We start from the raw sequence: 22,545 nt of genomic DNA, 5'->3' as shown, positions 1-22,545 counted from the left end.
TTGACGACACTGGCAGACGTAAATAGACAAAATTTTCTTTTTTCACTGAGCGATGCTTCTCATTAAGATTTTCGTGCGTAGATTGATTTTTATGTACCTTACTTGCGAATCATTGCATAGATATAATGTGCTTGGTAGTGTTTTCCATCAAACTCTTATTCTGAAGAGCTTTTGCAGTGGAATATTCCATTATCTAACCCGAGCTCGGCTACCGTGCGCGGTCCAGTTGTACCATGGGAAAGGTCATTGACATATGTAAAGGTAAATTTAATTAATAAACGAATGGAGCACCAAGCAAGTAATGTGATCGACAGAGAGTATAACATTTCTCATCAAATTGAAACCTGAGAACCTCATGTGTAGTATTAGGACTTCAGACAAACAACACAACAAGGAAACTCGATGTCATTTTCGGGAAGAAAGGTAAACACTTCGTAAAATTATCTCGTTAATATTTTGGATTTTGCATCTTCATGCCACCAGACTTTTTGACAGCCAAAAAGATATTACATTTGTAGCGAAACACAAAAGTTACGAGTCCTTCCAGTTGATGAAACCTACATCCTCGGTTTTTTCGTTCAATTATTCTATTTTTGTCCTATAACAGCTTGCAGGGAAATCACTGTTAAAGTATTCCCTTAACGACTTTGACACAGAAAAATCTGCCCTCTTGTAATTTCAGGTGAATCATATACACAAATTTCTGTCACTAATGTGACATTTAGTCCTGTAAAATAACAATGTCAAATGCTGATTAGTGGTTTGGTTTTCATGTTTTAACCTTCCGACAAGAGATCTGAGCATCAAGTAATGATAGTTATATTCAAGGGAGGATAATCAGACCTGGGGAGGGATGATAAAAGTGAAAGGGGGTCGAGGGAGTTATCATATATGAACAATATACCTGTTTTGGGGTTGTTTAAAGTATATTTGTACTAAAAGTGAGGTCAGTCAGTGGAATTCTGATGAAAAAATGTTAACTTCGCCATTTGCCTACTCGACAAAAGTGTTAAATCTTAGCTAGAGGACTAGAAAATTGTCATATTCTCATTCTGCACGCTCCAAGGATCGAATTATCCATGTAAGTTCATAATCTCTCTCTCTCTCTCTCTCTCTCTCTCTCTCTCTCTCTCTCTCTCTCTCTCTCGCTCTCCTCTCTCTCTCTCTCTCTCTCTCTCTCTCTCTCTCTCTCTCTCTCTCTCTCTCTCTCATAAAATACATTATAGATTTATATATTTTTATCATAATAACAAAAGAACAGTTATAACAGCGACATCGCCATCTTTCCCGGGTACGTGAGGTCAATCACTACCCCCTCAAAAGTCCTGCTTTTGCGTCTTGCGCATTAATTTGACATCAGCTGACGAACATTGAAAACGTCCCGCATGACGCACATCCTGTCCGTGTCAGATGAATGATTCCAATTTGGAGAGAAAGCGATGTGATGGTTGTCCCGCGAGCACGTAATAAAGACCATCGAATATTCTCATACCCACTCTACCGCTACAATTTTCCTCCCGGGTATTCCATGAATAGAAATTGTTCCCGTACACCAAATCTTGATTTGCATTCATTTGAAGGAAATTATACTTTTTCTTTGTGCGATGTATAGTTATTGGAGAACCACTGATATCTTCATGTCACTAACGACATAGGAAGTCACATGAATAGTCGGAAGAGAATCATGTCCATAGTTTGGTGTACGGAGTGCATTAGAGCGTACTGAATACGATGACAATACTTGATAATTAGTTGATTGTCGATTAAGTAAAGAAGGGTCACCATTGAAAGAAAACACATACTATCTCAGATTGTGTAATTCAGAGAAAAGGACAACCATGTGAAATGTCTGAAATGTCGAGAACATCATATAGTAATGTTCCAAGATATTTTTGAACCCAAGAGTAGAGCATCATAATATTGCAAAGACCAGGTGGCGAAGATGACAAGCTTCGTTGATCCATTCACTTTGGTAATTTGGAACTTGGCCCCATCAGCTGTAACTTAAGTATATTTACCACCATTTTGTGTTTTGGTTGTAAGACACACTTGCTTACATGTCAAAATTCTTTGCGTTGGCCTTTTAAGTACAGACTGCACGAGTGTAGCGTCAACTTTTGCTGCTGACGACTGAGTTTTGGTACGGCTAAGAATTAACATGTCTAATTATTTCAATTTCAATATCCTTTGACCCTTTGAGTGCTGTACTTTTCCCACCAAAATTTTAGTGCAACATTTTGCCAATTTTTATGAAATTTTCTGTAATTTTTCTGATAATTTTGGGCCAAATGTACACAATATTTTATCAGCCACAGTTTTTATCAAAATTTTGGCAAAAATCTGACAAAAATAGACAGAGCTATATTTTGTAAGACTGACAAAAATTGAATTTGGCGTTTGAAGGGTAAAGGTAAAGGAGCAAAGTGCAGTTGTTTTTTGTCGCGTGGAACAAAAATAATGAGAATATTGAAAAAGTTAGTTTTTCCCTTAAATATAGGTTAAATTCTGTTTTTCATTTGGACAAGTGACTCTTACCACCAGTTCAGACATTTTTTTAATAACCCAGTATGCACATGATCAGAACACACGCGTTCCAGCTATGGAGTTTGTTAACGTCTTATGTTGATGTAGATTGTTTTCCGACTCGCCTCTTTTACATTCACAACCATTGAACAAGTTTTCCCCTCAGAGTTCCCTAGTCGCATGGCATGAGTGAGACATAAGACTTGATATCCGCATCTCTGTATGTGGCACCTTTCTCACAGGACTCATTCAAGGGCTTTGCATAATTGATGCAATTACACGGGCAATGTTTCGGTTGCCGATAATTGATTCTGTTCAGAGCCACGTTGTCTACGTTATCGCGACTTAAACGCGTAAAGGGTGAAAGATAAGTCCAGGTAAAGGGTGAGTGTTTAGCGAACACCATTCCATGTCCTGCCCACATATATTTATGAACGAAAGGTTTCACATATTAACAACGATGGAGTTACCGACTTTGTCCATTTTACAGATCTACTATGACTGTCATGTTACTTTGATTGCCACTTAAACCAAAACAGTATGATCTGTCAAACTTACAACTGCATCTTTTATACTGTAATCACACACTCACACAATTACAAAAACACGTGGCTTAAGAATAATCTAATGGCAAGCTGTAGCAATAAAATATTCATTATTTTACCCATAAACTGCACTGACACTGTGACACACTTCACAATGACACATACAAGATATGTACGAATATATATATATATATATATATATTTATATATATATATATATATATATATATACACACACACACACACACACACATATGATATGATGTGTGTACATATATTCTACATGAATGTTTGTATGTGTTACAGTTGCACTCAGTGCAAAGTGTTCCAAATTTTATCGATTTATACATGCATATATACTGCCGACAATCAAAAAGGAAAAGGCAGAGATTTGCAGTAGCTGTCAACGCGGTGCCTCATCCCATTTACACACACAGTATGCTTTTTCAAAATCACTCACCTTCAAAAATCCGGTCGGCATAACTACACTCGGCGAAACTTGCGACACGCAAGCGCCTTCACACTTTTGTAAATGAACGGTACCGGAGCAGAATTTTCTGAACCCCGTATCTTCGTCCAAAATTTCCTGGTTAATTACTAATTCCGTTTGATCGGGCTCACAACTGTCTAGTACCCGTTGGCCCTTGGAAGTCATGAAATACGCAGCTGCACAGTATGTTACTAGAAGTAGAAAGTTCATTGCAAATACGAGAGATGGCACAACGGAGACCTGAAAGACAAAGTGCAGAAAGCAAAAGAGCATTAAGTGGGTGACACTGTATTTCAGAGATTCGCAAAAGAAATAGAAAAATCCCTAAAATAAATATAACGCGGTTACCTTTGATATCTGTTCATTAAATGGAAACCCAAAATTAAAGGGCTTTGTACATGATTACGTGTAATAGCTATGGCAACAAGTTCAAGGTAACAGATATTGTGCAGTTATATCGAGCGCTAAACAAATGCAGTGTTCAGCGGTTAAATCAATACCTTGCTATAGCAAAGCTCTTCGACTCTTAAGCGGTGTTCTAAGGCGAACGTGCGACAACTTAACAGACAGACGGTCGCAAATTCTCAGTGTGTCGTTTAAACCACTTAACCCGACAGATATGAGTTGATTGGTTTGACCACACCACGTGACAGAAAAAAGCCTCGGCCTCCCTAACGAGGTGAATTCGAGTAGTAGGGATAATTCTATCCTCTACAAATCCCACCCTATGTCATCTTGCGTCACTGTTGTCATCAGCATGATTAGACGCCCCCATTTGTGCACAGTAGTTTGTGAAGGTAAACAAACGTTATCACTTCCCATGATGTGTTGTCTATATTCGATATTGTTTAAAACATAATAGTCTTTATGTTGTTTTGTCACAGACATATGGTAAACTCTCTTCTGTCTGTATGTATCTGTCTGTCTGTCTGTCTGTCTGTCTGTATGTATGTATGTATGTATGTATGTATGTATGTATGTATGTATGTATGTATGTATGTATGTATGTATGTATGTATGTGTGTGTGTGTGTTGATGGATGTTTGTATTCATTCATTCATTCATTCATTCATTCATTCATTCATTCATTCATTCATTCATTCATTCATTCATCTAAACATTCGTTCATTTATCAATCCATTGATCCATTCATTCATCCACCCAACAACCCACCTATCCATTCATTGGTTTATCCATCTCTCCATCCATACATCCATTTATTCATTCAATCCCAATTAATGCTGTGATAGTCCTTCCAATTTTTTTTGTTTTTCATTGCAACTCTATTCCTCCATGGAGGAAGTGTACTGGGTTCTGAAAATGACTCATAATGAGAAAAACTGCTAAAAACTGCTACTTCCTAAGTGTGTTGATGACGTTAACTGCTTATCATATGATCTCCATCAAGATTAGACCGAACATATTTTAACTAGTATTTTGTAGCATTCTTCTAATTCATAATATATAACAATTTAAAATTGTCTCTTGTACTCTTTTCTCGTTGTATTATGACATTGACAATTTCAAAATACAAAGTTCGACCTAGATATGTATGCCAAGATATCTTCCCAGGTCTAAAAGTGTGATTCTGAATTTTGCAAACAAAAATGAGTGTCCTCATTGACTTTCGACCGCCACGTTCGAAAAAAAGCTACATTTACGATGTCAGTGTGTCGATGACTGACCAGTGGGAGTTTTCTTGTCCTGCTTTCCCGTCCTGTATGAAAGCCTTCCTTGAACTGGAAGGTTTGTCTCGACAATATGTCTAAATGGCATTTAGGAAATATCCCTGCACTACCACTTCAAGGTTTTGCGCGTTGCGCTAGCTGAGTGCGCGAGGCGTGCAATTATCGATTAAAATTTTCGTCCGTATCAAACTCACAGAGGGATGTGTCACTATATGTAGCCCGCCACCGTACGGTGACCCTTTTCCTCAGTCACAATGTTCGTCATTGCTTTGCAACCTCGGAACATGCTTTAAGACTTCCTCTTTTGTTCGATCTTAATGTGAGCTCCTAGAACAAATACCATATCCATCCACTCGCTGATTGAAGAATCACAATCAAACCACTGAAAATGTCAAAATTTGAACCTTTTAAATGACAATGGTCATACAAGAAGATTGTCCCAAAAATCCCAAAATAATTTCAAAATTATTTAAACATTTAATTCGGCCAGGCCTGCGAGATGAATACGTGTATATATATATATATATATATATATATATATATATATATATATATATATATATATATATATATATATATATGAGTATATTACATAATTGTTCGTCTATTCATTCATTCGTCTGATGATCGCTACGAGATTTCAATTTCGCATCAGCTCCTATGTGTACATGTGTGTGCGTGTTTGACTACGTGGATAATTTGTTGAGAAAAACCAACTTGATGTTCAAATATACAGCTAGAGCACTTAAAATTTTTCACAAAATTCAAATCATGCACTTACTGAACAAGACTAAGTGACAGAATTTAATAGAGTTGAGATAGAATACGCCCCGGGGACAGTTATTCGGACATTGAAAATTTTACATTACTTGGTGATTACGTTATAGATGTGATACATTTGAAGCTTGTGGATTAAGGTAGAATGCGCCTCACGGACGCGTATTTGGACTCTCTCAAAATTTGACAATTTTGTTTTCTGATCTACGTCTTGTTTTGCCCAATTTTAAAACTTTTTGAGTAAACAACTTTTTACTGTCTAAGTTATTCGAAAAAAATTTCGTCTCAGAGTTAACGCAGTGATCGCCGCCATTTTGAATTTCAAATATCGGTAAATGCCTGGTAATTTATTTCTCTGGTACCAACCTTGGCACGATTACACGTGATTTGATTTGGGTGATAATAGAATGGTCGAAAGTTTCATTGAGGAAAGTTTGAGTGAAAGTTCACGGCTTTCACTTTCGAGGCGCATGCCACCTGAAAATGAAGTATAAACTGACTCACTTCTGTGAGAAATTAACATTATATTTTCAACATTTCTCTCATAGAGTTAACATGGGAATGAACCATGTTGTATCACAGTTAATCTCTATATTTTGGCATATTTGTTTTTCTGGTTTCAATGTGAAAGGTGACCCCCACGAATTTTATTCTTGATTTTGAAAGAAAATCCTTAGATTTCTTTGGCAAATTTAAAACTTCCACTTTCGAAGCGAGTTATCGCCTTAATAGAGTGTGTTGTTATAATACAGGTTCTAAATTGAAATGTAATCTGCCGTTGCGTGTGAGTTTCCTTGATAACGTTGATAAAGGTGTATATGTCAATTAAAGTAGTTATACAACAACAGTTATGGAGCGATGTGGATAGTAATTGGTCTATAAGCCTCTTTAGTGAGATCAGTGTAGTAATGATTGCATTCTACATTACCCATGCCACCCGGTTTGATGATCAGTTATAATTGAACTTTACATAGACACTAACGAAGCGCTCTTTGATTTCAGATGACGCTGTGGTTAGAGTGTTTCCGCGAATACAGCAAATAATTGGGTTGATAGCGACTGAATAGCAACCTTATAGTAAAGTTTCCTTTGAATGGGTTTCATTTTTGACGTTTACGTTTTTAAAACTATTCAACTTGAGGTAATGTGCCTCGGAGACAAATGTTTAGACTCTCCCACTTCTACAATACTTTACTGATCTACCATCTACTTTTTTGAGCTGACATTTTATATTGTGGGCCCATTTTGAAGTTTTCCTAGAGGAAAATTGAGCAAACTCGAGGTGCATACTACCTGGAGCAAACTTAACGTCACAGTTTTGCCATTGTAGCCTTGTCATAAAGCCAACACCAGGCCGACTCGAAACCTCGATGGGCGAGGACTTGTACTTCCAAGTAGGTCATCATCTTTTTGGAGTTGACATTTTATATTGATATCAGCGGTATTGCTTCATCTGATCAGACACGATGTTAAATTTGAGTTTTAAACAAACTTGTGACACCGATAAAAAAGTTCCGAAGTTGGCGAAAGCGTGGATCATTTTTAAATTTTGAGTTGTAGCTGTCTCCCTTCCCTGTTCTGTTTGAACGTATTTAAAAAAGTTACCGTGGATTATCAATCAGTTCTCCATCTTAAACGTATGTCTTACAGACTTTTGTGTCGGCATTGTCTTCATATTCTACAGGCGAATACACTACATCACTTGCTGCTTCGCACAAGACAAAACATTTCCACTTAATATGTCAAAGGAGCACGTACTTGAGACACTCGAAGTAACATTAAGAATGTGAAACGTCATGCATTTGTACGATTTCCCAACATACGTGTTCTTCTGAACCACGTCGACAATCTACACAACCATGCTAATAGCCGCTTAAAATGGAATTTATCCGAATTTCCCCCGGAGTAATGAGTCTCTCGATGCTTTCAAAAATTTGCAATATCGAATATTTCCTTTGACAATTCTTAAAGTTATTTTGAACCCACTGTCGAAAAGATACTGGTCGAAACGATTTTGCCTGACCTAGAAAAGAGGCAGCGAGCACGCCTTGGAGAAAAATGAGCCGACTAACGGGACACATGTTGCGATAGACATGCTGGCGACTTGCAATTTCTGACAAGCACATTTTCCCCCAAGTTTTGAGACATCCGTGCGTGACAGAATTGCAGGTATATTTTTCCTCGAATTCTGATGGCTCCCGACAGGGCTCGTGAAACAGAATAAAACACACCAATTTCCTCGTACCCTCAGATAAGTATGAAGCTGTTCCAATAAGAGAATTTGACACCTGTACATACCCTTTTACCCATTATTCCAAGATCCTTTGGTTCAGTGAGTGGCAGATGAAGCGCGGTTCCCTGGGCAGGTCTACTGTAATGATGCAGTACGTTGTACTCGTTCACGGATACACTCTGAAGAGAGGGCCTCGTCAAAATGATTACATCTGTCTTCGTTCTATGAAAATTCCGTGAATATTAATGACGTTATAAAACTTGCAGACGCCCACACGTCATTGACACACCGTGGTGGCACAAGATTTATGTGCAGAGAAAAAGCAAGGTATCGATCAGCAGAATTCTAAGCCCAGGTTATGAAAAATTTTATTTTCCTTTCTTTTCAAAAGAAATCGCGCATGACGTGCATTTCATTTTACTCTGTCGTCTCTGTTGTTACCTTTCATTCTGATATGCAATACTTAATTCGAACATTTATAAAAACTGTTGAGGACTCTTTGATTCGATTGTATACAGTCAGCTTGCTTTTAAAGTAGCATTTTGACGTCATCGACTACATTGCACCCCGTCCCTTTGGGAGTTATAACAACCAGAGTCGTTTATAGAGACAGTAAAATACAGAAAGAAACATTACCTTCGTTTTGACTTTGATATTGAGATTAAATATTTGTTATTCATCACGAAACCGTGATTCTATCACAGCTTAATGAACGTTTTGGAAGAGACCCCAGTGTATGCGGAGGCGTGAATCCGAAAATATATACGATGGATGTATATTCTATGTAAAACTTAAATATTTGTTAGTGTTTTACAAAGTGGATAAATCCACCTTCATTTTAGTTTGACATTAGAATTAAAGATTATTATGTTTATATGAAGCCTTGGCTCTATCACCGTTAAAAATAACGTTTTGGAAGGGATTCTGACGTTGGGCGTCAATCATGTATATATATATATATATATATATATATATATATATATATATATATATATATATATATATATATATATATATATATATATATATATATATATATATATATATATATATATATGTCTGTGTCTCTGTGTATGTGTGTCTGTCTATCTGTCTATCTGTCTGTCTACCTGTCTGTCTGTTTGTATGTGTGTGTGCAAAATCTTAACTTGTAACCCCATTAGAGTATACATTTTCTGAAAGCCTTGATATCAACAAATACTGTAATTTGTATTTTGTAATCATTATTTACATTAGGGTCATGTGAGAGCCAATTTGAATAATCTATAAAAAGTCGTAATATTCCATTAACCTCAAAGACGCTCTCAACTGGTAAAATGCTGCAAGGTGGCCTAATCTGAGGATTTTCTTCAAAATGTGGTCACTAAAGTCGATATCTTGAGATAACATGCGTTTCGTTGACATGTATTAAGACTATCATTGCTATGATCTGATGCATTTGTCGGGTAAATATAATTTAGACTTCTTGTCTTCATAAAAATATAAATTTTGATATTTTTTGAGTAGCGTAAATATGGGGTAACGTGGCAATTGTGAATTTCAAGAGTAGGTAAATTTTAGAAAATTTGATTTTTGCCTCAAGACTTTGCTTTTGTTTTTCAGTATGAAAGAGAATATTAAAGTTTCCTTCATAAAGGCAGGTACATTTAATAAATATATATATATATATATATATATATATATATATATATATATATATATATATATATATATATATATATATATATACATATAGGCAGGTACATTTAAGTTCTAACTAAAATCATAAAAATAACACAAAACTTTACAGCTTATTATTTACCTCAAATAAACTTGCGATAAACGAAACAAATTACAAAGGGAACACAGTGAGTTTTTCAGTTTCCACATTGTTGAGTTAGATTTTTCATGGCTTTAAAATATGATAAAGAAGTGTGAAGTACATACAAGTAGGTTCTGACTTTGTAATGAAATTCACCCTACCGTCGGCAGAATACTTGGGGTGTACTTTATTGATTGTGTGAGCATGCGCATTTTGATCGTTGAAGCGAGCAACGGCGCGTACACACATTTTAGACTACTTTTCTTATCAATCGAGTTTATACACTACTTATACCAGATTTGTGCCGGAGAACAAACAGTGTCCTGCCTGTGCATTTGATTTCTGAGAAACAGAATGTCTTGGTCCAGAAATCGGCTGTTGGTTTACGTTTTTCCGTTCACCGTGCAAATCTGTATTGTGCATTTGCATCTGTCATCGCAAGTGATGTATGGGACTGTACAGAAATTATAGAAGGGTAGAGCCGGTGTTTTGGGGGTTGGGTCGCTATTTTTCGCGTAAGCATTTTTGAAGGATCATAACTTTTCATGCATGCCTTTGCAGGAGGGTCATCATTTTTTTGCGCAACTATTGCAACCATAGGAAGACAAGTTGTGGTCGACACAGTGTTTCACCCAAACATATCAAATCATAACACATTGGAATCTATTGAGCAAACTATTAAATTTATCAACAAACAAGCTATATCCGACATTTATATATGGAATTTGAGAATTTATGTGAATGTACTTCGCTTAAAGTGGGAGGTAAAAAGTACATTTGTGTACAAGAAATTTGAAAAAATTTGATTTTTGGATTCCATCAAAAATGTAGATTCACTATATATGGTAGACTATGAGAAAACTATGAACATTTTTTTCAATAGAAAAGTAGCAATATCTGTGCATATATAGATTTTGATAATTGATATAAATTCACTTGGTAATAATAGGATGGTTACAAGTACACATGTGTACAAGAAATTTGATTTTTGAATTTCATGGAAATGTTAATCCCTGTACATTGTAGTCTATGAGCACAATACAAAACAATACAAACCTAACGAAATTTGTGTTTTTATAGATACTTGATAATTAATATTAATGTACTTGATTAGACTAGGGTCGTTACAAAGGCATTTGTGTTCCAGAAATTTTATTTCAAATTGGAATTTCACCGAAAAATGTTGACTCACTATACATAGTATGAGGAAACTATGAACAATATTTCCCTATACAAAACTAGCTAAATATTTGTATTTATAGACTCTTGATTATTGATATTAATGTACTTGATTAGACTATGATGTTTACAAGGGTGTGTGTAAGAAATTTGATTTTGGAATTTCACCGAATGTTAATTCACTATACAAGGTAGTCTATGAGAAAACTATGAATATTGTATTTTTACAATAAATGTACGTGATGAGAATAGGGTGTTCGAAAAGCAGATGTTGACATCAAATATGATATTGGAATTTAACAATTTAACCCAAGTAATTATTTGTAAAGGTTGAGAGCTATTCTTTGAAAGTTCACAGGTCAACTGAGAAATTACAAGTCAATTAAGATATTATTGATACCGGCTGTAAGATGCAGGGGGTCACTGTTTTTTGCGCATGAAACGTGGGGAGGTCACTCTTTTTCTTGCAAACGCTTTTAAAGAGTCACTATTTTTCGCGAAGCATCATTTTGAAAAACACCGGCCCTCCCGCCTGTAATTTCTGTCCAGTCCCTAATAAAAACATTCTTCTTCTTCTCCCTATTATTGTTGTTGCTGTTTTTGTTGTTGTTGTCGTCGTTGTTGTTATTTATTTATTTATTTATTGTTGCTGTTTTTGTTGTTGTTGTCGTCGTTGTTGTCATAATCATCGTTATTATTTATTTATTTATTTATTTATTTATTTATTTATTTATTTATTTATTTATTTATTATTTCAAAACGTCTTACATGTAAAAAGACATCTTCGGGCGCTGAACATAACAAATTGTGCTGAACAGCACAATCACAGTATAAACTTTCTTTTAAAGGAGTCTTGATGTGCTTTTACGCGAGATTTAAATCACTGACGTTATCAAAATTAGAACTCATTTTGCTTGTGAACGGGAAGTCAATTCAATCTATTGAATATGATCCGATGTCTTGGTCATTGATACCAGAAGAGCAGCGGAGTTTTTGAATTATTTAGTTGGATTGATAATTCGATAAGTCAAAAAATAAACTATTTCAGTAAACAAGTATAGATAGGATGGCAGTATAAATATGGCTGATAAGAAGATACTCTTCACTTCTCTATCGGGTCAAAAAGAAAAAAATTTATCGTCGAATGTTTCTGTACCTGTTGACACCTCAACTCATTGTGATCATTCTGTCAAAGCTGAAAAAATTATGTTGTCAGGTTCGAAATTATTACACTGCTGAAAGTCTCTACCAATTCGCTAACTTGTATTATCCCTGCAGACCTAATCGATTCGCTGTTCCAAAAGTCACGTGATATGTTTGTACGATTTAATAATTAATTTTGCAACACCGGGAGTGAACGCCTAAATGGATTGTGCGCAGGTTGGACTGTTCCCAATTCTGCTGAACCACTCACCCACACACAGGACTGAAATTTTACATTGTACCCTCTCCTTCGCCCACTCGCTCAGCCATCCACCAACAAATTTATTAACCCACTCACCAACTTACTCAATCTATTCCTATGTTCATCATCGTCCCATCTTTTTCACCCACTCACTTCGTCCATCATTGACGCAGGTACTAAGTCAATTACTAAGTCACTCGCCAACTAGCCCCAACTATCCACACACTTTTTCACTCATATATCGATTCAACAATGCACCCACTAACTAACTAAATCAATCAACCAATCGATTGCTCGATCAAGGAACATGTCATCCTGTCAATCAATCAATCAATCAACCTATTATTAGTCAATCAATCAGCCACTCACAGCTATGAAATTTATTTAATAGAATTGTCCCCCTCACGTTCAAATACCATGATATTGTCACTTTTAATTTCCTTTTTTTAAGTTCAATGCGTTATCGATTCTTAGTGAGAAATTGTTGAGCAATGTTTTATTGTCCTCTTAATTTTACAGTATTAGGGAGACCCATGTCTATTCTTCTCATAACAGTCTTCAAATTCGGGCTTTTCAATCAAGTTATGACGGTAGAAATGTCAGCAGGGACTCAGAGTAATTCATTGATCAACTTGGGTGATTGCTTGCGTTGAATGTGTTGATTGGGTCAGCACTGCCGCAATCGCCAAGAACTCAATTTACGGATTAAAATCCACGACTATGTAATTGTAATGTTTCTGCGATTGTCACAAAATGTTCTATGACGTCAATGTATATGGCTGTAGCACGTAAGCACCCTTCATTCTTTTCGAAAATTGAAATGCACCTTTCAAGCACAAATGGGCAGAATTCAAACGACTACTACCACTTGAGACTATCAATTATTGTGTAACTGTCACTATGAACATCAGATCGTTTCCATTCAAAACCGTTACCAGTAAAACTAGTAATGGAATTCTACATTTTCAAACACCTATGCTCTAGAATAGTTCGGTTGTGTTTTCGCTTGTAAGGATTGTGTTTCTACGCGAGACGTTTAGCACCCGACCTTGTTACATATGCAGCAATTGGAGCCAATCGTATACAGTCTGTTGATTTGGGGGCGGGGTTGATGGAGGGAGTGCAGAGCAGACGTCAAAGTATACGCGTGGGACTCATAATGATCCGTTTTAGCGTTCGTGCAACGACACTGGAACACAGGGGGCCCAATATCACACCCTCGCCGATCTGTCTGTCCGTGTATAAGAGTGTGTACCTACAGGCACGATATTTCAGTAAATCTGGTACAGAAATTACATTTGGAGACGCCAAAAACCGATTGGTGTTTTTTGTTTTTGGTTTTTTTTGTTTGTTTTTTTTTTTGTGGATAGAGATACAAAAACTGGCATTAGACCCGATAAATACGGATATTGGTCTTACAAACTTGTGACAGGTTTGAAAGTCATTTTGCTCTTTGATGTCAATGACAATGCCAATAGACGTACTTTACGAATTTGTACAATAAAAGGAAGTGTTCAGTTAGTAGGGATGGGCCGGCCTATCCAAAGGGTCACCTGAAATTGGAAAACTGTTGAAGGTTTTAGGTTCATAAAGAAACTGCAAAGAGATAGCGCTGGTCAAAAAAGCCTTGTTTCATTAAAAAACATTCGGGGAAATAGCAGTGATTCACGAAGACCATGCATTTGCCTGGTTTTCGTACTATTTAGTAATTTCACTATACTCGAATTGCAAGTATTATATGACTCTGAGTCATTAACACCTTGCTCAAGCAATTATGTGAAGGCGTGTCTGTCATAAAATTGCACAAACAAAGTGAAAATGAAAGGTTCCCAGTAGGCTTTGACTGAGGATAGCAAGTCACTCGTGTATGCCATATGTTGAATTGAGAGCTGGCATTTGTATAAAATATTACTTTTTCAAGTTGCTGCTGAATAACTGATGATATCTAACTGTTTTACCACAGATGGTAAAAGTAATATTATATAAAGAGGGGAATATAAACGAAAAATATAATTTTGTTTTCTATATACAGCTGGTATTAATATTGGAAAATGGCGAGTCACAGTCTTTTAAAAATCAAATACATAAATATGTTGTTGTATATATTTGGGCTGGTATCGCGATACATTGGCCAGAGTATTTACCTCACTATTACGTAGCTTTTAACTTGAAAGTGAGAGAACGAACGTACATGTTTTCCTCTTATCGGCGGGTTAGAAATTTTCTTTCTTATATTAAGCAGGGATTTACATGTAAAAGAAGGGGGCCTGTGGATGAACAAGGAGTATGATAATGTTGTTTACGGGAGTTGTGCGATGAGTGACCAAATTGGAGCTTTTCCAGTGTAGAGAAGGTAGTTGGTAAGTTTCAGTAGGTTCAGGGAGAAAACTGGCGGGCAACGAACTACCTATTCCCTCCAAATTTGAATTTGGTCAAATACATCGGAATAGCATATTAATATATTAAAACACCTCTGGTTCGAATTCTCAAAGTCAGTTCGTGGGTTGCCCATGTACGAATATTCACTCACTCCTAATACGACGGAAGAACTGTGATGAAATTAAGTGACACGAACGGCTTCTAGTTGGTGTCATATCTGCAAGGACACAGTATAAAGGAGCCAAAATTTTGCGTGGTTCAATTTTATACACTACGCGTCATCGTTATGTCAGGCAATTGATTGAGGCGTGAAAACATCGTCAGTGGAATCTCAAAGGAAAATTACCAACTGCTGTTAACTGCCCTACAAATTAAACTGTTAATATTTAACCGTTTGGAACACCACTTCATGTGTGAATGGAAATGTGACGGATAGTCTAAAATTTTCATTAGAAATATCATAAATCATTGATAAGACAGGATCTTTAATATAACTGTCTCAATGAGAGCAAGATCTCCTTTCTATGTATGTATGTATGTATGTATGTATGTATGTATGTATGTATGTATGTATGTATGTATGTATGTATGTATGTATGTATGTATGTATGTATGTATGTATGTATGTATGTATGTATCTATGTATGTATCTATGTATCTATGTGTCGATCTGTTTGTCTTTATGTCATCTATTTGTCTGTCTTTCTATCTGTCCGTCTACCTGTCTGTTTGTCGGTCTGTCTGTTTGTCTCTATCTACCTACTTATCAATCTATCTATCTGTCTGTCTGTCTATCTATCTATCTATCTATCTATCTATCTATCTATCTATCTATCTATCTATCTATCTATTTGGCTATTTATCTATCAATTAATGTTTGATGAGGGCTCATGCAAGCTTAAGTACATTTTTGGTAAAGGAGTATATGGTTGTCTTGGCATGTCATACCGCTATGGGTATCTGTCAACAAGAGGTACCAATTTGAGTTTTTACCTGTAAGTTTAGTCTTGAATCTTGTAAACATGTACCTGTAAGCAGTCTTAACGAACAGAAGTGAACTACACCACGGGCAGGAGACATTCAAACCAATGACATATTTTGTAACAACTGATTTATGGTCATTTTTCAAATGAACTCATTGATTTAAGTATTTCTGAACTCGTTCTAACCATAGTCGTTTGCTCATTAACCATAGCACAGTTAACACGATTGGAACTAATTGGATCTTCACATTTTTTTAGATTTCTCAAAAACGTTAGGTGCCCTATAGCTGAATGTTGCCATATTACAAATTACTCATAAAAACAAGTGTTTAACCTGAAAAGAAAAGCAGATGAGCTTACATTTGCAGATTAAACAGACATTAATTCACCATCCAATTATCCCAAATTAGTTCAAATCATAGCACTTTTGATATTGAGACCGACGAACACCAACACTCGTGTGAGGGCGTCAAGCCCGAGCGATTAACTACTAGTGATTGCATTTACCATTACAATCACGGTCATCGAGAGGATATTACACTCCAACTGCTGTATACTTCACGTGAATCAATTCACCACCTCTGTCTCAAGTACCAAGAAAATACTCATCGAATCAGCAGGCCTAAATTTAGGGCGCGGGGCAGCTCACCCACTCATCATGAAGTTATTCGGAACAACGCGGTCATTAGCCTTCCTGCCTACTCGCCTGCCTTCAAACCAGGTTAATGACGAACTTTGTCAACGTGAAAGCAGTCAGATACGTTCTTTCCTATGACATCTCTTGTTAAATATGTATATTGATAGTTTGTGTTCTAGTACACAAGACGCTTCGTGTTGCACCTGTACAGTATAACTGTGTGATCGATGTTGTATCCTGAATCACCAGTGCCAATCAAGTGCGGAGTTCCAGGACTCTGATGTACCGGCCAATGATTACTATGCTCTCTGTAACTTTTCATAATTATTGCATTCCGAAGTGACACCCTAGCAACGCATAAAAAGAAGGAGTGGTATCAATTTGTGTAAACCGGCCAACGATATCTGACCGGCAAATTATTAAAATTCGAATCAATTATCTGTCTTGAGGCATAGATACAAGAGATATCGATTGATAGCACTTTTCTGACTCTCAACTTTTAACATTTATGTTTCCATCCACCGTGTCACAGACCTCTTCGCACCCAATAGTTACCGATCAGTTTGCAAAAAGTGTTTGTTTGTGCTTAGAACCTCCAAAAACGTTTTGGAGAGTCTATGGTGTACAGAGCCGACTTTGCTGTTTGTGTATTATATACGGGTCTGCTTACAAATTATGCATTATTACAGAAAACCCACGCCTGTCACCGTATGAGCATTGTGTCTATAGCCCCCCTTGCAATCATAGTCATCGTCGGACATCGTGATTGGTGAATTTAGAGGTATTGCCCGGTCACATGACTTTATCGGCGCCATCGTGGCATCAATATTCTCGGAAATTGCAGTTGTGAACATCTTTTACTTTCCCCCTCAAAAATGTTCTTTCGTAATAAAAGTTAGTAAATACAGTGGTTGGTCTTGGCTCAAAGTTCAGCCATAGCCATGAATTGGGTTAATATGAATCTTGCGATTACAGTTTCTGTCAATGCAATGCATCATGTAGATGTACTATGGTGGAGTGATTGTATAACGACGAAATGTTGTCAGAGATCTAGAATACCAGCATATTGAGGGTTTTTTTAAACATGTTACAACTTTGGCCATTCAAAGCAAAAAATGAAAACATTATTTCCCATATACACCTGCCATACATAGGTCTTTGCTGACAGGTGAGTAACGAACCTGCTCTCGGACCCAAAACTGGAAATCAAGAGCACCGATCAGTTATGACATGCATTCGTTTCCTGCTAATATTTCAGTGAATTGATGGATATTGGTCAGTTACGTAGATATTCAAATATTGCACATGGATATCTCTGCCCTGTGTGATATGCAGAACTCTCAAGACCCCGAACTGACATATGTGATTCATACACGATGTCATATTTGCTGCTTCTTTGTGACCATGCGCGACTTGTACATTTATACATACATAGATACGTATGCATGCATACATACATACATACATACATACATACATACATACATACATACATACATACATACATACATACATACATACATACATACATACATACATACATATGCATACATACATACATACATACATACATACATACATACATACATACATACATACATACATACATACTTACAAAGCACGCAAATATAAAAGTATATGATGTAACATGGGCTACAAATGTTTTCAACCATTTTCGTTCGAAGTTTCCATGTTTGACTAAGATCCCGATAGACATGTTGTTGAGCAAATCACATGCATCTGTACCAAACAATTCAAAGAAATACAATGAAACGAAAGTTTACAGTTTTGAACATGTCGAATTTTTGTTTCCATAGAGTATCATTCCCACGCTGTCTACAACTTTTAGACTAAGTCTGCCGCTGGATAACATGTACACCCTAAATCGAGAATATCGTCTATGTGACGTGGGTGTTCATGACTAAGTGGAACAGTTATCTGCACTGGTTAGGGGAAGTAAACTGGCGTCACTATCGCATTATAAAACTCTCTGCTCCATGAAAGGATAGTGTTGAGTCGGCACTTTTAACTGTGCTTCAGTAAACAGCATAGGCCCTAATGCATGAAATGTAAGAGTATTAAGTCAATGAATGTTTAAATGGTTGCGACTTTGCTCTTTTAATTCAATTGATTTTTAATTCGTACAATCCACTCGTGCAGTTTCAATTTCATGGCTTCCGGTGTGAAGCAACCTAACTACGTCATAAACACTGAGGTAGCTCTTCTCATCGAATGCCGTGTATATCCATGTCAGACAAAACATGATTTGAAAATTGTGCACCTTTTACATCTCAGGTCGTTCAGGTTGTTTTGCCCGCTTCCTGGATATTGTCGTGAATAATTTGGTAAACAAATTAGTAATATCATTTTTCCATTCAAGTAGAGCAATTCACTGTTTCCTCCGTAGTTGCAAACTAACTCGCTTGGTATTGTCTTTAACGTTCGCTTTCATTTGTTTGCTACTATTGCGTACGTGATAGTTATTGACTCCCGATTACATCGTTATCAACTACAGAACTTATTCCTTTCTGTACTTCGTTTAGATGTATCAGCCAGACTTTGGACAAGTCTAGTCACCTTTCATCGTGTGCAGCAAATAAAGCTGTTCGTGCATAAAGGTGCTCGCAAGAGGTTCTGTGGCAGGAGGGCGTTTACTTTATTAAATCAGTAGGCGGGGGAGAAGGCATCTCTTTTCTGTCAGTGGGAGGGGAATGTTTTTAAAGGTTTCATTCTATTTTAGCACTCTTCAGAGGGAAGATGATATGATGTGTTGCTGAGAGGGCAGAGGGGAACTGTTGTTATGGGAAGATGGCACCGGGAACTCTTGTGCTGGGGGGAGGGATACTGAGGAGTTTTGGCATTTGGGAGGGGTTAGGGGAAATTATGGGTGGGAGGGAGGGCAGTTACGAACATCTTTTACTTGCTTTTCCTATATTTACACTTCAAAATAGTAAGAAGACAATTGGTTACAAGTTCTTGAAGTGGGCTGCCTGATCCTGTACAACGCGATTACGGTGACAGTTGACTATGGCGTCGAAAAGCATATTGGTTTTTGAAATATAGGCCTTAATCATGTCTTCTGAAACCTTAATCTCTGCCAGTCAACAGACACGACCGATTGACCAAAACTTTTATATTGCGTACACTTTTACACTTGTTGATCCAAACGGAGAGTTGAGAACTACTCACACCCTACTGAATTGACAAAAGCTGTAACTGTTAATGATATATTCATCCCAGCGAACGAGTACAATTTCATATTCTTCTCCCCGGTGTATGTAGACTATCCTACTAGTCGCTTGGCATTTATTGGCTGACCAACACGGATTTCGCGATCACCCTACCATCTACTCGAAGCAAATTGCTTCAATTTCGCGATCATTGTGACCGTCAATGCGAAAGTCTGCTGATTTTATTCGTGCTATTTACTATTTAATGTTCATATTTCCATAGAATTTGGGCAATTCTGTAGAGTATGATGAAATACGAAGTATTAATGCAAGTACATGGAGCGCATAGTATGCAATGTTATTGTTGGCAAGTGAATTTATTTATTTATTTATTTATTTATTTATTTATTTATTCATTCTGACATCCAACAGGCATAGCCCAATAACAGGATGCAAACAAAGAAGAAATAATACAAGAAAAAGACAAATAACAACATGCAGAAACCAACTAAAAAAGGGCACTAAACAAGTAACAACAGAGACTGACAAACATCAAAAACTCTCGATAGTAAAATGATTTTTAGCAAGAGATAACAAAACAGATGACACTTGGGTTTTAAAAGCACTAAAACTGGTAGACAAATCAATGTCAAAACGATAGACACTATTTAAAAGTGTCATTGCCCGAGATGAAAACAATATTTTGACAGGTTAACGCGGTGATTTGGTATCCGGAAAAGGTCAGAAGACCTGAGACGCCTTGGGGCACATAGAAATTGAAGGAGCTATTAATATCTGGACAATCGGTAATGAAATTGACACACTTGTGGGTAAAACAAAGATCTAAAACTTGACGACGAATGAAAAGAGGCGTTTAAAATAAGAACATAATGTAAAATAATTATCAGCACTGAATTCTAGTCCGGACTAAAACTTCAACCGCAAACAATGACATTGTAAACATTCATTGCAGTGATAGGTTGAAAGCTAGCCGTTCGATGTGAGTTTAGAGTCGAGATAGAACTGCATTTTGCGAACAGAGAAATCAGGGTGACGGAAAATCATTGGAGATTATTTATTTTTTTAAATCAATGAAAATGGACGTCCGACCCTAAACCGGTTAACCGACCCACGCCTTATGCAGAATTACATCCCCTTTTATATTATACACTAATTCGTTACATTTATATCATCTCGCCGACTTCAATGTGTTTCAGTACATCCTTCGAGGAAAAACTGTCTAAATATTAATACTTGAGCCAGCCTGCGTTCCGAGCTGATAGTTGCTCAGAAATAATCCCGCGAGATCCAGCGACGTCCCTGTTCTAAATTTAAAAAACGTCGCATTTAAGACATTACACAAGAGACGTAGATTAAAGGAGACAGCCCTCGATCCCTGGTTCTCGCATTAGTGGTTGTTGACATTGACTGTTAAGTCCTTTATTCTCCTTTGAAAGCTGTGCAAAGTAAGTCAATTAGCTCAGAGATAAAGCTGATACAAAATCTACTCTTTGAAGATAGTACTACAGAATCCACACTGTTCGAAGATAAAACTCTCGGTTTTTTCGTTGTTTCTATTATACTGTTTTATTTCTTTTATGTTTTCTTGCTATTTCATCGTAAAAACACCAGACCGCTTCATGCAGGTTATAGAATTCACCAGGCCGGTAAATAATCTTTTTTATGCCGAGTGTCAGGTACCTAAATGTGATTCCATCATGATCATCGTCTCTCCGCGCAAATAAAAAGGTGGCGCTGTCATGATGAACGGTGCATTTGAACATAATCATGACAGCCAACCATCATTCGTGTTGCAACTGAAAAAAATAGACCTCACTTGTCAAGTTACAAGTGAAACGTACAGCTGTTATGGATAATCACTATGATCTCTAAAACTCTCAATTTGTCATTTTCAGTAAACTTGTTTTGCTTTCCGTACTAGTGTCCTTTCCAAAGCCGGGTAGTATATAACCCCGAGTACGTAACATGACCCCGATTATACAGCTCCAAAAATGGGCATGTTGATCATACGCTTCAAGAACTGTAATTTTTAAAGACTTGTTATTGGAAAAGGACAAGCAAAGTTCGTTAATGACAAGTTACCCTTCTTGTTTTGAGAAACCGTGCCATTTAGCTCCCTCAACGTCGAAAATGAGAAAGTAACTTTTCTGCTGTTTTAGTTTACTGCATCACTTGTTCATACTATACCTCCCGATGCAGGTTCCTTGTTCCAGGTTACATGTTATTTGGGTGATTAAAACTGTAATTCGATCTTTCTCGTCACATTAATATCTTCGTTAATTGCTCTCCGGGTATTTGAAAATCTTGCTTTCGGGATTGGCACAAAAACGTTTTCAAGATGTCGGCCCAAGACATCTTAATGGGCACTTTAAATTGCACATTAAGATGTCGGGGCCCAAGACATCTTAATGTGCAATTTCCTGAACTGCTGAAACACATTACGGTGAATGCACTGAGTAACAGCTCAAAACTCTCATCGATAAAACGAGTGTGAGATGCAGACAGAAAAGTTTGCATGCTCTGCCAACTCTGTCAGTCTTTTTTATAGAACGCGAAAAAATATTTGCCTTTGCTAACCTATAACCATTATCTAATTGATATTGGCATTCCTGTGGTAGCGTTTTGCAGTATACCGTAGTAATACTTGGAAACTTGTCAGTGCAATACAAGCTGCCTGGTAAATTCACTCTTGTCTTTCTCTGTATTCTAAATAC

The sequence above is a fragment of the Ptychodera flava genome, chromosome 9, assembly GCF_041260155.1.
Source record: "Ptychodera flava strain L36383 chromosome 9, AS_Pfla_20210202, whole genome shotgun sequence".
NCBI classification, from domain to species: domain Eukaryota; kingdom Metazoa; phylum Hemichordata; class Enteropneusta; family Ptychoderidae; genus Ptychodera; species Ptychodera flava.
The sequence above is the reverse complement of the archived record's forward strand: the minus strand, read 5'-3'. Positions refer to the sequence as shown.